The sequence below is a fragment of the Eurosta solidaginis genome, chromosome 1 (genome assembly GCF_040869045.1).
Source record: "Eurosta solidaginis isolate ZX-2024a chromosome 1, ASM4086904v1, whole genome shotgun sequence".
Taxonomy (NCBI): domain Eukaryota; kingdom Metazoa; phylum Arthropoda; class Insecta; order Diptera; family Tephritidae; genus Eurosta; species Eurosta solidaginis.
The window spans coordinates 210,385,151-210,401,385 of NC_090319.1; the positions used below are offsets into that span (position 1 = coordinate 210,385,151).

Here is a 16,235-nt window from a genome sequence, read left to right on the forward strand (position 1 = left end):
CGAACATAGCGGGAAAGCAGTCATTCAGCACGAAACTGTGATAGTACACGGATCTAAGTTGAAGAGTGATAGCTCGAAAATAGGTTTTATCTAATGTGAGACATCATGGTTCAGATTAGACGTAGACTTAGCCGTACTTGAGTGTTTCGGTTTTCCCCGCTCATTAAACGCTTGATGTTGCACACCGCTGTTCCGGCACACTCAACTGTGAGCATTCACATCAACGCGAGTGAACGCAGTGAAAGAGAAGCGAACGTAGGTTATTACGCCGAAGCCGACGCAGCCAACCACGCCAGCAACAGAGCGAGTGAACGCAGATAGAGGGAAGCGAACGAAGGTTATTACGCCGACGCAGCCAACCACGCCAGCAACAGAGCCTCGACGGTCAGCAAACTATATAACCCGGCGTTGTGGATAATAATCGGATCTACGAGCGGATGATGATAGCCGTTAAATAGGTTTTAACCAATGCGGGACATCACCACCCAACGTAATGCTTATCAAAACAGAGCGTCCTCAGAGACAGAATACTAACCACGACAGCCAACACAACAGCAGCATCGCATCACAACGAAGCGTCCTCAGCGACAGAATACCAACCACGACAGCCAGCGCAACGACAGCGCTAACAGCAGCAGAGCGTCCTCACCGACAGAATACCAACCACGACATCCAGCGTAACGACAGCGCCAACGGCAATGGAACGTTCTCAGTGACAGAACACGAACCACGACAGCCAGTGCAGCGACAGCGGCAACGGAGCGTCCTCAGCGACAGAATACCAAGCACGACAGCCAACACAGCGACGAACGCCAGCGTATCCACGCCACCAACGCATCTCGTAACCACGCGCTAATGGGACCGGGTGGACCGCTAGCCAACATAAGTAATTTAGAAGAAAGCCCAACGCAAGCAAGCACGCGAGCAGGCACGCGAACGGGACTCTCGTGGACCGTTACCAAGCAGGTCGCGCCGTCGCCCAATCTAAATGAAATACATATTTATTATAATACATTTAGGGAATAGTGTCAAATAAGTTTAAATAAAGTGAACGACTTGGAAAAGGGCTCCAAAGTATAAATTTATTGTACGGAACCCTGGACATGGCGAGTATACCCCCGCAGTATTGAAGAAGCATCGGGGCAGGGGAAAGCTTCGTTAAAATTGGCGCCCGAACGGGGCCCTCCAAGTCATACAACTAATTATTTAGAGGGGAAAATTCCCGATGAACATTTTTAAGATGACAGAGTCACTTGATACGCCGTGGCTGGATAATGTCGCCAAAGAACAATTGGTGTCCATCGCAACTGAGTTAGACATTGAGCACACAGGCCAGGCCCGTAGCCAGACCTAACCAACTGTACGGGCAGACACTATAGAAGGACGGGCAGGATTAAGAGTTTGCAAAAACAAATAATTAAATCAATAATTGGTTAAAATTATTTGTGTACTAAATTTTTTTTTATAATAAATTATTTTATTATATAATTAAATAGTTATAAATAAAATAAATAAGAAAATTCTATTTTCAATTAATGCTTAAAAGAAACGTACAAAAAATATTGTTAAGAATAGATATTTAGTACAATAGATTTTTGTTATTATTAAATTTTCGGAAAATCATATCGATATTAATTGTACGTGTGCGATGTATATCAAAAGCTAAGCAGACGAGGTTAGCCATGCGGGCATGGGTCAGGGACAGGTGTTGCGGCCTATTAATTGCGGTCAATGCCGAAAACGTTGATTCGCAAGTTGCTGTACTGCACCCAAATGTCTCAACAGCTGCCATTAGCTCGAACGTATCACTGAAAGCTTCACGAAATCTAAAGGTGCCTCCAATTTGTTCCATAGTCAGCTTGTTCCTTTCGATTCTTGAAAAAGTTTATCACGACTGTCAATTCTTCTTCGCTGGGAACTTTTAAACCTGTAAACATGTAAATTTATAAGTGCTAGTAAAATAGAAGGGACACATTTTTTGTTGATGGTAAATGTTTCGAATTACCTAGTTCTCTAGGGCTATTCAAATCATCCGTTTTGAATTCGCTAATGTTGGAAATAGCAGTAACTAGCTCTTGATTCTCTGAGAAGTGTCGCCTGATTTCGTTTATTATAAGATCAAGGTATTCATTGTAAATTCCTTTCAGCTTCTTATTTGACTCTTTTAGGTTCCCATCAGTTGCGCGATTCGCAGAGTATGAAGGTAATCTGGTCTCAGTTATGTAGCTTAGATGCTCAGTTGTTCAATTTTTCGTTTGGATATTGTTTCGTTCATGGGCTCAGTCATGGGTATAAGCTTATACGCATCTTCCAAAATTAATTCAAATTCCTTCCGGCTTGATTTCATAACTTGAAGTTGTTGAAGAACTGACTCTATGTCCGTCTTTCAAGCCCGCTGTTCATAATTGCATTGCAGCGACCGCTGGATGTAAAATCCCCAGAAACTTTTTAGCAAAAATTAAAAAAAATCGAAATTCTTCCGTTTTTATGACGGTTTTGATTCCAATACTTTTTGCTCTTTCTTCTCCATTGAACACTAGGTAATTACTTCATCAAGCACTCGATTTATATGAGGGTAATTATATGACACAACCTGTGTAATTGCAAAGTGACCGGACCATCGTTGCGGTAGCAATCGCACTATGGTTTTTCCTTCATATAAAGGAGAAATTTTGGGATGGTGAAAAAATTCATGTAACATCACATATCGAAAAAGTTCCTCAGCGAATCATTGTCAGACACCACTTTTACAACAACGAGATTGAGACGATGGTTGAAGCAGTGTATGTAAGGAATTTTATGATTTAGGTGTTGTTCCAGTAGACCAGAAACACCTCCTCTTTTACCACTCATCACATTAGCTCCATCATAGCATTGGCTCAAAAGACACGACAAATCGATACTATTCTCACGCGATGTTTCAATTGTTTTTTCGGTGAATGTTTTAGCGTCGAATCCCTTAGTTTTAATAATATCGAGTAATGATTCTCGACCTTTTCCTTCCTTCACGTATCTGAGAGCGATAGGTATATGCTCTCGGTTGTTTTTGTCTTTGGTTCCGTCTACCATTAGCGTAAATCATGGAAAATCAGCATTTTTCACATCAGAAACTACTGATCCTCTAACTGATTTAGCCATGATTTCAATTGCTTCATTTTGTATTTGTGGAGAGATGTATTTAGCAGTTTTGGGAATCGTTTCGTTGCACTTAGCTAAAAGCTATCCTTTTTTAACGTGAACTCGAAAAATTGTATGAATAAAGCACGTTCAGCTTTTTCATCAACGTCATAAGATCCGCGAAAGGGAAGTTCATTGGTCGCGAGGAATTGAACGACTTCAATAATAGATTTTATGTAATATCTATGTTTACCAAGTGTTTCGTCATTGACAAGAATTGAAATTTCTGTGTTTGTATTTTGCCGATTCTTTTTTTCCTCCCACAAAATCATAGCTTCAACATGCGATCCTGTCCTTTCATGTCGTGAAAAACCTCTTTTAACATCTTTCGCATTTTTCCAGTTTCTAAAGCCACTCAAAGTAAATGCCACATCTTTCAAATCTGATGGTTTAAACTGCATACATGCATAATAAAAAGCAGCGTCTTTTGTCACCGAATACATCAACCATTTATATTCGTGGAACCATGATGATAGAAAAGAGCGGTTATTACTTGTATGGTACTGCGCCAAAACTATTTGCTTGATAGGTTCTCCCTTTTTAGGTAAATCTTTTATCTCATTTATTGATATCGTTAATGTTGATTGAGATTCAGATGACGAGCTAGCCTGAGCTATAGTATTTTTGGATGAAGAGGTAGAAGGCACGTCGGAAGTCTCTTCTAAACGGGGACGGTTTTCGCCGAAATAATTTCTTATGTCCATAATAGCTGAAAAAAAAACCCCAACAGAAAATCGAAATGATACTTACGGTCACTTTCTGATTTAAATATGTAATGAAAAATGTACTGGAGAAATACAAGGATTACGTGCTGTCAATACAGATTTTGATGCGGCGCGCCGGTTACAGTAACGAGCAACGGCTAGAAAGAATATTTAGAAACAGCCATCCGGATTACCTACTGTATATCCGCCTACGAGATTTCAACAATTTAGCGGAACTTCTCACCCTTGCGGAAGGCATCCACGAAGGCCACCGACGCACGTCGGAGGTACCACGACGTAAGATGGCGAGACAAGTCGTAGGTGAGAAAGCAACGATCCCACGATCAAACCAGTCACCTCACTCGAAACCACCACGAGATTCGATTCCGAAAACGCAGCACCACCCCCACCCAGAACTCCGAAAAAGCTATGCATAAGGTGTCGTCAAGAAGGGCTCTCGCTGACAGATGCCGAAATCGGAGAAAGTTATTCCGTTGGGAGTTCGGTCGGCCTGATGTACGAACGAAACGAGAAAGGGATTTCAAGGAAAAGACGCGGTGAACCCACAGAACTGCAACGAAATACCAGTAAACATGCGTCAGGGGCGTAGTCGTCTCTACGCCCTAGTCATCGACACCTGTTGTAGTGGAGCGCATGGTAAACTCAGGAGGTGGAGAAAGGGTGGCCGCAGCCCTCCAAATAACCATGGCCGACGGTACTAGCAGTCGAATAATCGAAGCCATATGGACGGAAGTACGCTTCGGCGAATCGTCGCACCACACCGTGTTGCAATCACCAGGACTGGCGGACGTACTGTCCCGACAGCCATTGGAGACCCTACTACAAGCCACGACAACGAATCCACAATGCAAGTGGTAGCAGCGACACGCCAATGAAGTGCGCACCCACCCGGAGAACTACACCGACTATGTGTTAGTGGACGTACAACTCTACCGTCACATTCCATGCAGATCCCACGTCGAGGATACAGTCGTCGACGAAAAGTCAACGGAGGAAAAGAGAAAACAGCGAATTAAAAATATACCACGCGGCCGAGACCGCAGAACCGTAACTAAATAAATGAAAAAAATAAATGTATGGCGCGATAACCTCCGAGTTTCTACAAACAAAATCTAACACAAAGTAATTTTTTTATTTTTCAAGAAGGACTCAGCAGCAAATACCACTGGTCATTATATCACTAATCATCGAAGTGACAACACCAGTTATCAGTAAACCAAAGCCCACGCGCACCAGTACGTCTCCAATGCCAGTACCAACCTGCACCGTAGGAAGGATAATGGTGGTGGGAGCTAGCACCCACGAGAGCGCGGAACAACGGGTACAGGTACAGGGCAAACATATACTCTAAAATGAGTACAGAATCGATAAACGCAAACGCAAGCCAAGGAATTATTTCCAAACAACCAACAAGGATGAGAATCTATCAAAATCTGTAAAAATAAATATACGGAAATATAGCTCACATACGAGAGAATTGAGGGAGCGTGGGGACCAAATATTGACACCAAATTTGGCACACACAACATTGTCACGGCAACATAAAGCTGAGCGAAGCCAGCAATACACAACATTATCACCGCAACATCAGGCTAAGCGAAGCCAGCAACACGATCACACAACAGACATATTATGTCTACATCAAGGCAAGCACACAAATACACAATGCAATAAACTAGGCCATACCAACTTCAAACAGCTAGACACCCAAATCATACGACAACAACAACTACAGCTTCTACCGACACAAGACCGATCGTAACAACACGGTCGCAATATGTCCCCCAACAAACCAAAATCATCAACACATCGTCGATAATAGGACGAACACAGCAGGAAAGCCTTCAATCAGCACGTAACTATGGTATCAAACGAATATAAGGTGAAGAGTGGTAGCTCCCAAATAGGCTTTATCCAATATGAGACATCATCATTCAGATTAGACTTAAACTGAGCCGTACTTGAGTGTTGCGGTTTATCCCGCTCATTATACACTTGAGGTTGCGCACCGCCGTTCCGCCACTGTCAACAGTGAGCCGTCACATCAACGCGAGTTAACGCAGTGAAAGAGAAGCGAACAAAGGTTATTACGCCGACGCCGACGAAGCCAGCCATGCCAGCAACAGAGCGAGCGAACGCAGCGAGAGGGAAGCGAACAAAGGTTATTACGGCGACGCAGCCAACCACTCCAGCAACAGAGCCGTCGACGCTCAGCAAACGATTTAACCCGGCGCTGTGGATAATAATCGGATCTACGAGCGGATGGTGATAGCCGGTAAATAGGTTTTAACCAATGCGGAACATCACATCCGACGTAGATGCAGACTGACCCGTACTTGAGTGTTGGGGCTTCCCGCTCATTATATGCTTGAGGCTGCGCTCCACCGACCCGCCACAGTCGAACGCGAGGCGACTCGTAATTACAGCAGAGTCATCGCCGCCCACCAAACCATACAGCCCGGTGCTGAGGATAATAATCGGATCTAGGAGTGGATGGTGATAGCCGGTAAATAAGTTTTAACCAATGCGGGGCGTCACCATCCAACGTAGACGCAGACTGAGCCGTACTTGAGTGTTGCGGTTTTCCTTACTCATTATATGCTTGAGGCTGCACTTCGCCGACTCGCCATAGCGGACCGCGAGGCGACCCTCAACAGCGGCGGCTCTCAACCCGACAGAGCACCAACGGCAACAGAGCGTCGACAACAGCAGTATCGCATCACAATAGAGCGTCCTCAGCGACAAAATACCCATTACAACAGAGCGTCCCCAGCGACAGAATACTAACCACGACAGCCAACACAACGGCAGCATCGCATTACAACGAAGCGTCCTCAGCGACAGAATACCAACGCTTTCCAAGGCAGTCGGTTTTATGTACCGGAGCGACTCGGGATTTTTTCTGACCAAGGACTATCATTTCAGTGTAACCCCATTTAGTTTGTTGTGTCCCTCCGGCAAATTGTCATCCTCTCAGCAGCTCCTCGCAGAGGGACTGCGCCATACTTTTCTGCTCCGGGAAGGTATCGCACCCAGTCTGGGCCCATCTCCTGACCCCGGTCCGGAGAAATGGTTTTGCTGCGTATGCGGGAAAATAATATTTTTAGGACGGTCAACTTTTGTCAGTGTGTCACGTGCCAGGGATTGTTGCATCGGACGGGTTGTTCTGGGCTAGATCCCAAAACCAGACGTCCTCGTAACTTTTACAATCCTTTGTGGCTCCTTGCTATTCACGCCCAGGGGCGTCCATAGTCTGCGCCTTAGCGCCCCTCCACCTAACGTGAATAGCCCATATGTTTAATTTTCTCTTTGCGGACGGAGCCGCGGTTAAAGGCTAGTAAAATATATATTATTAAGAAATATATGTGTAGGTAATTAAAAGACATTTAGTGATCGTAATATACTAATTAAAACTGTTTTATTACTTAATCTTTTTAAAAAGGAAAAGCTGATAACTTAAATTTTGTTGCAACAATTGCATAATACATACATTTGTCATGAAGAAAATAGCAAAATTGGGCTTTCAAGAGAATTTACCAATGATTCCAACGATATTTTTTTTTCGGTGCAAATAAAAGCTTTAGGGGTAATTTCACGTCAAAATTTCAAACCATCGTTTTTTAAAATTGAAATATTTTCAAAATTTGTTAACGTATTTTAACATGATTACAACTCCGAAGTAGCTTATAAAAATACCTTCGAACTTATATATATTTATTTAACCACTGAAATTCCCATTTACTAAAAAATTTCAAAAAAATATAAACTTTTTATTTTCAGTGCTTTTGAGGAACACACTGCAGAACACCACAACAGCACAACAACAAAACAGGATAACACCGACAAAAATTAATTTAATTTTTATTATTATTATTAATATCTATAATATTACTATCACTACTATTACTATTATTATTATTAGTTTTATTAATTATAACGATGAATAAGAGAACATTCTCAAATTAAAGAGCAGGGAAAAGGCATATATTGAGGGATTAAAAGAAATATTTAGGAAATTAAATAAATCATCTGGCCAAGATACCGATAATTTACCATCAACTAGCAGGGGGACAATTTCTTTAGATAGAAATGAAGTACCATCAACTAGTGGGGGAGTGATTTCTTTAGATAGTGATGATATACCCTCAACAAGTAGGGGCAGGGGTGGTGTCTCATATTTCATCTGCCAATGGTGCACCGTGCGCTGGTGGGGAACTTCCTTCTTGTCATGACAGCGATAGTAAATATGATAGCGATAGTGGATATGAGAGGTATTTATTTGAAGATGGTGAACTAAGGCGAGAGCGTAGACGAGGTAGGATCCACGGCATGACTTGATGGGTGCGTTTAGCGTTGAAAGGTTGAGCATTTAGAAATAAAACATCCCAGAGTAGTCTTTCTGATCTTTTGCACTCTTTGGATGGAGCAGGACTTAAGGGACTGTCAGTAGACGCTAGAACAGTTCTGGGTACAAGCAGGGTACTAGTAATTATTACGTCTTTTTCAGAGGGCGAGTTTTTGTATTTTGGGTTTGAATATAATTTTTACTTTAAAGAATTTGATTTTCTCGAAAGTTTAGAACGAATTTCAAAAGATGTGGGGATAGATGGGCTTAAAGTTTTCAAAAGTTCTAACAGGGTATTATGGCCAATTTAGGGCCACGTTGTAGATTTCCCCAATTCGGAACCATTTATGATAGCTTGTTATTCTGGGATGAGTAAGCCCCCAGATGTATATGATTTTTTAAAAGAATTTTGCGAAGATATAGGCACTTAAGCTGAGAATGGGGTGAAAGTGGGATCTAGACAATTGTTAAAGGAATTTAGTGTTAGGCTATTTACCTGCGATTCACCAGCTCGGGCATTTATAACTGGGATAAAGGGTCATACAGCAAAAAATAGCTGCCCGAAATGTTTGCAAATGGGACAACACTTAGATCGGGTGTGCCTATCCCAAGAAGTGGGCGAGCTAAGAAGAGATGATTCATTTAAAAATAGGCTAGATTTGTCATTCCATAAGCAGAGGAGATTTTGCTAGAATCCGTAAATATTGGTATGATTTCTCAGTTTCCTTTAGAACCCATGCATTTAGTGGACTTAGAAGTAACTAAAAAACTATTCCAGTTACTTACTAAAAGAGGGAACGTAACGAGAATGAACGAAAAATTGATGTTTCTGAATAATTACGTTCCCTCTGAATTTTCTAGGCGAAACCATGATCTAGGCCAATTAAGAAACTGGAAATCGACAGAATACCGGCAGTTTTTATTATATTCTGGCATTTTCGCTTTGAAAGACTGCATACCGGATAACCATTATTATCACTTTCTTTTGTTGCATTGCGCTATTCGACTTCTCTTCTGTGAGAAGTCTTGTAAAGTAGAATCTAATGTTGCGAATGAAATTTTAAAGGAGTTTGTTAAATTATTTAGTAATTATTTTGGCGCGAATTTAATTAGTTTCAAAGTCCACGGCCTTTTGCATTTAAGCGATTGCGTAAAACAATTTGGTCCGTTAGATTCTTTTCAGCATACAAATTTGAGAATTATATGCAATACATTAAAAAACTTATTCACAATCCGTCTAAGATACTGCAGCAATTGTTTTTAAGAATAGAAGAGAGACGAGATTTTACGGATTGTAGTAAAATTTTTAAAAATGACAAATTTATTATAAATTTTTAGAATGACAAGGACAATTTCTTCTTAAGTAGTACATTGGGTTCTATAAAAATTGTCAACCAACAAAACGAAAATAGTTTGGTAGTTCAAGTTTTAACAACAGTTTGAAACGCTTTTATAGAGCCCTTGTAGCCTCATCTGGATTAGGTATTTTAGTAGCTGAACTTATAGATGAGGACATACATATTATAAACAAAGAAGGTTTAGTCCTTAAGTATTATTCTATACCTGTAGGTCCTAGATTTATTTTAATTCCGTTACTACATAATTTATTTTATAAATTTTCATAGGTTAAATAAACATGGAATTTACATTTCAAATGGATGAGGAGCCAGGAACTAGCCAAACTAACGGTAATTTCTTATTTGAAGTACATATATATTATTTTGGGCGATAACGCGTACATTTAGTACTTCCATATTGACTGAGTATAGAAGTATTATATATTCATAGTCATATGTCACCATCTGCTACAGCGATTACGTAGACATTACATCGAGGTTTTTTACTTTTGTCAATTTTAGGACCGCGACGTTTCGAGGTGACGTAGTCTTTCCCTCAGCGTACTGCCACCCAACAACCAGCCGCAAACTGTGGCACAGAATTGGCCGAATTGTTGCAGAACCCTTGTTCCGCAGTTTGCCCGATAGAGGCTCAGCAAGGCGAAATTCTTAGTAGAATTACCGCAATTGAGAAATCTCCTGCTGAGAAGTTTAAGCTTTAGTTAATAAAACTCTACTTTAATTTCAGATGCCCGAACGCACCGAGGTACAGACCCAAAGCGTATTGCTGAGAGAGTGTAAGGTGCTATCCGCAAAGACGCAACGCAGCGTGGGGAAGCTCACAGGCGACGTGCCCGATGACGAGCAAAATGTTCTGCAAAGTTTGCTCCCCATGTCGTCGGAGGAAACTCTGCGTAAGGTGGAGGAGCTCCTTACAAATAAGGCGTACGCGGTTGCTATGGTGAGGACTTAATTTTCTTCATTTAATAAACCTTTATATTTTGTTATCATTTTGTAGACAAGTATTATTTATAAATTGAAGGCAACCAAAGGGCCAATATAAAAGGTTCTGCAACACCTATTTGCGGATGAGTTGATGTGGCAGTACAACTACTAGGGCAAACATTACAAAAAAGCCCTAGCGCTGCTTATGGTAGTGGAGCTTGTTATAGATAGGTAAATATGGATATTCTTTAACTATGTAACATTAATGTTTGTATACTAATATTTTATTAATTTATCATAGCCGCATTTGCAAGTGTGCATGCCGACAAACTTTTATCAGTTAAGCATTTTGTTAGTTTAAGTCATAATAGATATAAGCATGTTAGGCGTAGCGAAAGGAAGGAGTAGGGTTTAAGTCGATCAGGGTATTATGGAAACCAATGGTCATCGGAATCGGTTTCTTAATTTCGGCTCCGGCGATTATTGGATTCCATAACACCCCTGTATATAGTACATTTTGTATATAATAATGATTAATTTAATAGGTATAAAAATGAAAAGTCTTTTTTAGGTAAGGTTTGTTATTTGTTTTTAGTAAGTTGTATTTAAAATATAGTGTAATATATAACACAAATCATTTGAATGGATATTTCTAAACTTGCGTAAAGTTTGCAACTGTTTCCTCAGTCAAAAACTTAAATTTGGTTAACTGATTTCATAAATGTGAATAAACAGTTGTCAATTTTTTGAAAGTTTTGAAATTTTGTTTATACGTTACACTGTACAATGCAACTTACTAAAAACAAATAATAGCACTAATTAAAAGTAAATAATTTTAAATTTTGTACCTATTAAATTAACCATTACTAACAACATGAATAAATATCTCTTTAAGGCATTTTCTCTTTAATAACATTTTATTTAATATGTTGTAAATAGCAGTTTGTAGTTTCACCATTTTCTATTACTATTTAAGTGTTTCCGTTTCCTCTTAAATTTTTCAATGCTTTTATAATTTATTTATTTATTGTACATATATAATTAGTTTTAATATATATTTAATAATTTACATTATATAAATTAAAAAAATATAATAATGTAAAATTATTAATATGTATATTCTAATGTGGAATTAACATTTTCTAATTTTAAACATTTGTTTTTGCTTTTCAATCGAACTTTTTTTCTAAGCGAGCAGAAAAACTTTTGGAGCTTTAGGAAAAAAACGACATATATATTTTAATATTTAATTTTTATAACTTTTAAACCTCGGTTTACGCTTCTAATGTTTAGAAAAAGCAAACTAACACTTGGCTAATTTGATTGAACTCAAACTCTAAAAAAGGGAAGATGAAATCTTACAAAATTATGTTGAATTTTTGTACAAACTTTGAATTTTCTTTTTCTTTTTTCTCAGCAATGGACTGGCAAAATTCAAAAAGCTATTATTTACCCCGAGCTCTAAAAAAAAGGAAGATCAAGTTTTTAAAAATTGTGTTGAATTAATAACTAATTTTGGCTTTTAATTTTATTTCAGCATTCCAAATATTCACCTTAGCACTAGTGTCTTTCGTTAACCCGAGCTCTAAAAGGGGAAGATTCAGACTTAGAGAATTTTGTTGAATTGATTTCTAATTTTGACTTTTATTTAATTTTTATTTTGATAGCAATAAAATACTTCAACCTTTCTGCACAGGATGCAAACATAACTTTAGTAAGCAGAGTTTTAGGAAAGGTAAATAGGGCCTGTCTCTGAAAGTTATATTGAATCTATACTAATTTTGACTTTTATTTTATTTTTCTTTTGTTAGCAATAAAATACTTCAGCCTTTCTTCACAGGATGCAACCGTAGCTATATTAAGCAGAATTTTAGAAAAGGTAAATAAAGCCTGTCTCTGAAGTTATATTGAATCTGTAACTTATTTTGACTTTTATTTTTTCTATTTTTCCAGTAGCACCTATATCTTTGGGAGCATAAGGAACAGCATGACAACCACTTAATCTGATATGGATCTGCTGGGAACGGAGAAAAACATTTTTTTTGCATATTAGTTAAACTTATATTGCTAGATATAGTTGAGAAATTTTATAAAGTTGTAACGAAAGTGAATAATTTTCACTCATTTTAAACGAGTAATAAATGCTAGTATATATCAAAAGAAAGGTAATTTGATTACTTTTGTTTCGGTACTACTATCGTTAAAATTGATAAACGATTTCTGGAATTTTTTGCAAATTTAGGTAAACATATATGTAACTAGTAAAAATGTTGAGACATTTTATAAAGTTGTAACGAAAGTGAATATTTTTCACTCATTGTAAACGAATAATAAATGCTAGTATATATCAAAAGAAAGGTAATTTGATTACTTTTCTTTCGGTACTACTATCGTTAAAATTGATAAACGATTTCTGGAAATTTTTGCAAATTTAGGTAAACATATATGTAACTAGTAAAAATGTTGAGACATTTTATAAGGTTGTAACGAAAGTGAATATTTTTCACTCATTCTAAACGAGTAATAAATGCTAGTATATATCAAAAGAAAGGTAATTTGATTACTTTTCTTTCGGTAGGACCATCTTTAAAATTGATAAACGATTTCTGAAATTTTTTAAAATTTAGATACACATATATGTAACTAGTAAATATGTTGAGAAATTTTATAAAGTTGTAATGAAAGTGAATATTTTTTATTCATTATAAACGAGTAATAAATGCTAGTATATATCAAAAGAAAAGTAATTTGATTATTTTCTTTCGGTACTACTATCGTTAAAATTGATAAACGATTTCTGAAAATTTTCTCAAATTTAGATACACATATATGTAACTAGTATAAATGTTGAGACATTTTATAAAGTTGTAACGAAAGTGAATATTTTTCACTCATTGTAAACGAGTAATAAATGCTAGTATATATCAAAAGAAATGTAATTTGATTACCTTTCTTTCGGTACTACTATGATTTAAATCTATATCCGATTTTTTAAATTTTTTGAAAATAAGAGATACATGTATATAGATAGGGAAAACTTGGTAAAATTTTGTAAAGTTGTGAGAAAAATGTATAATTAAATTACTGTCAACCGAATCAAAAATTTTTTTCCAAACTTTGGTATATTTTAAAAAAACACACATATTTTAGAAAAACACCTCTGTAGTAAGAAAAATTTTTTTTTGCAAAGTTATACAAGTCTTTTTCATTCATTGTGGCTTTTTGTTAAAAATAACTGACTGCCTCTCTGACAAATATCAAAGTTTCTTAAATCGAGTGATGAAAAAGCTAATAATTCCTTTATTAAATAATAGAATTAAAAAGATACTTATCAAAATAATCCTTAGTTTTAATTGATTTGAAAAATTTAGCTAATCGATTGAATGGTTTTTAATGGAATTGCCCTTTTACAAGCTCGACCTAAACTTTAATAAATAAACAAATGTTATTTTAATGTTAAAAATCCGAATATTACGCTGTTATTCAAAATTATTTTATTTCAATGTTATTTGTATTTCTTTTTTAATATATATAGAAAATATTATAGTTTAGTAAATACTTAAAAAAAAATTTGATTACAAATAATTATTGTTTATGCTATTTAATTTCTTTAAGACCGTTTTATCTTGAAATTTATGTGCGATTAAGACAAATTTAATGTAAAAAGTCCTTTTAACAGATGTATTAACATTTTGTGATAAAACGGCCTTTAGAACAATTGTAAATGAATTTTTATACAGTAGTCGCTCACAAATTAAATGCTTTAGTAATTAGAATGTCCAGAAATTAGAATCAACTTTTTCAATACATTACACGATCTGAAATTAGAATAGAAAATTATAATTTCTGAGCGTATTTAGTTTTTTTGTTGCAAAATAGACATAAAAAGGGAATCCCTTATTTATTCATGTTACGCTCGGTAGTGGTTGGATTTTCGTCGCGGTTCTGGACACTTTTTGTGTGAAATTGGATACGCGTGCACGTGGTTTGAAAGTGTTTGTTTAAAAGTAAAAGTAATTCGCTGAAATGCCAAATAAACCTAAGAAAAATACTTTGTCCTTGGAAAACAAAGTTCAGATCTTGGAAAAGCTTGACAAAGTTGTTCAAGGGAAGCGGTTAGCCCTAGAACTTGATGTGGCGCCATCTGCAATCAGCTATATCAAATCGAATAAATCATGAATTTTAAACGCTGTTTCTTATACCTATCAGGAGGTAATCATTGCACAATATTAGTTATGAAGTTTTGGATTAATTTTTGGCTTTTTTAATGTATTTCTATCGATCTTTTATGTATTTTTAATGAAAAAATATATTTATTGTAATCGGAGTTTTTGTTTTTTCGTTCTTTTTTTTGATTAAGTGTATATACATATACATATATGTATATTTAATAAAAAAAACATGTGATATGTATTATACTGGATTGTTACCTTATGTTTTGTCGTTCTTATGAACAAAACTGAATAATACCAATTTCATTGTAGTTTTTTTAATGCAAATTGACTTAATTTTTAAGGTTTTATACAAATAAAAAACGTCCAGGAATTAGAATTTTTCAGAAATTAGAATGACCGTAAAAACAAAGTGGTTCTAATTTGTGAGCATCTACTGTATTATTAAATAAATGTTTTCATTAAAAATTAAAAAAAAAAGTTTGGAGATTTTTTGGGTATTTTGAAGTTTTTTTAGGTATTTTCTGGGTATTTTGGTAACATTTTGGCCATTTTTTTGACATAAAATTTGTCCGATATTGCATCCCAACAAAAATACAACCCTGTGTTATGGAAAATTTTCAGTTAGAGAGGAGCAACTATGCATTTTTCTTTATGGCACTTTGGTATAAGTGTGAGAATGATGCGAATTTATCCATTTTTTTAGCCACTTTTTTACTCAGTCATTATACAGTTTTTTACGCAGTTTTGGTTGGCAGGGTGATATACGAATACTAACACATATGTACCAGTAGGGTACTTAAGTATGAAATGGGAATATTTACATGAATGCTTATAACTTTTGCATTAGTCCATCGATTTTGTTGGACGAACGCTTATTTTTTGGTAATAAAACAGAGCTTAGAGAGAAAAAAACAAAAAAAAAAAAATTTGTTTTCAGTTAAATAAATAAAATAAAAATTGTGTCTTTAGCTTTAACATTAAAGTACGTGTATTTAGAATATGATATGAAAAAGGTTACATTAAAAACTCAAGCGCATGCGTCGGCTTTTCTTTGCCATTTCAAACTTCATCAACGGTAACAATTTGATCACGGTGGATGCTTAGTGATGCACAGCCGTTCAATCGATTTTCACTCATCGTATTTCTCAAATAGTTTTTAATCAGCCTAAGAGTTGAAAAAGATCGCTCGTTCGTTGCCGTTGTTACTGGAAGCGTACACAAGATTTTCAACAACATGTGAACATTAGAAAAGCCACAAAATCGCATTCCTGTAATATTAATCATAGATAAATTGATAAAAAAAAACCGAAGTACCTCCTTCAGGAATAAGTAGAATTCATGCTTTTTGAGCCTATGCATGACATCTAAAGTATACGTATATAAAATTCAAAAGAAAGAAACTGATCGAATAGAAAAAAATTGAATTTAAAAAAGTAATATCTACACGGAAAAAACACTAATGTGTTTTTTACATTTTAAAATGTTGAATCGTTTTTCCAAATTCTGAATTGCTGAGTCTAGAAATGGGATA

General features: G+C 36.4%; 2 pseudogenes; both read left to right on the plus strand.

Annotated features, from left to right (window-relative positions):
- Positions 1–4,586: 4,586 nt before the first annotated feature.
- LOC137239670 (uncharacterized) lies at positions 4,587–9,641 on the plus strand (annotated as a pseudogene).
- A 242-nt stretch (positions 9,642–9,883) lies between these two features.
- LOC137239673 (uncharacterized) lies at positions 9,884–10,937 on the plus strand (annotated as a pseudogene).
- The last annotated feature ends 5,298 nt before the right edge of the window (positions 10,938–16,235 follow it).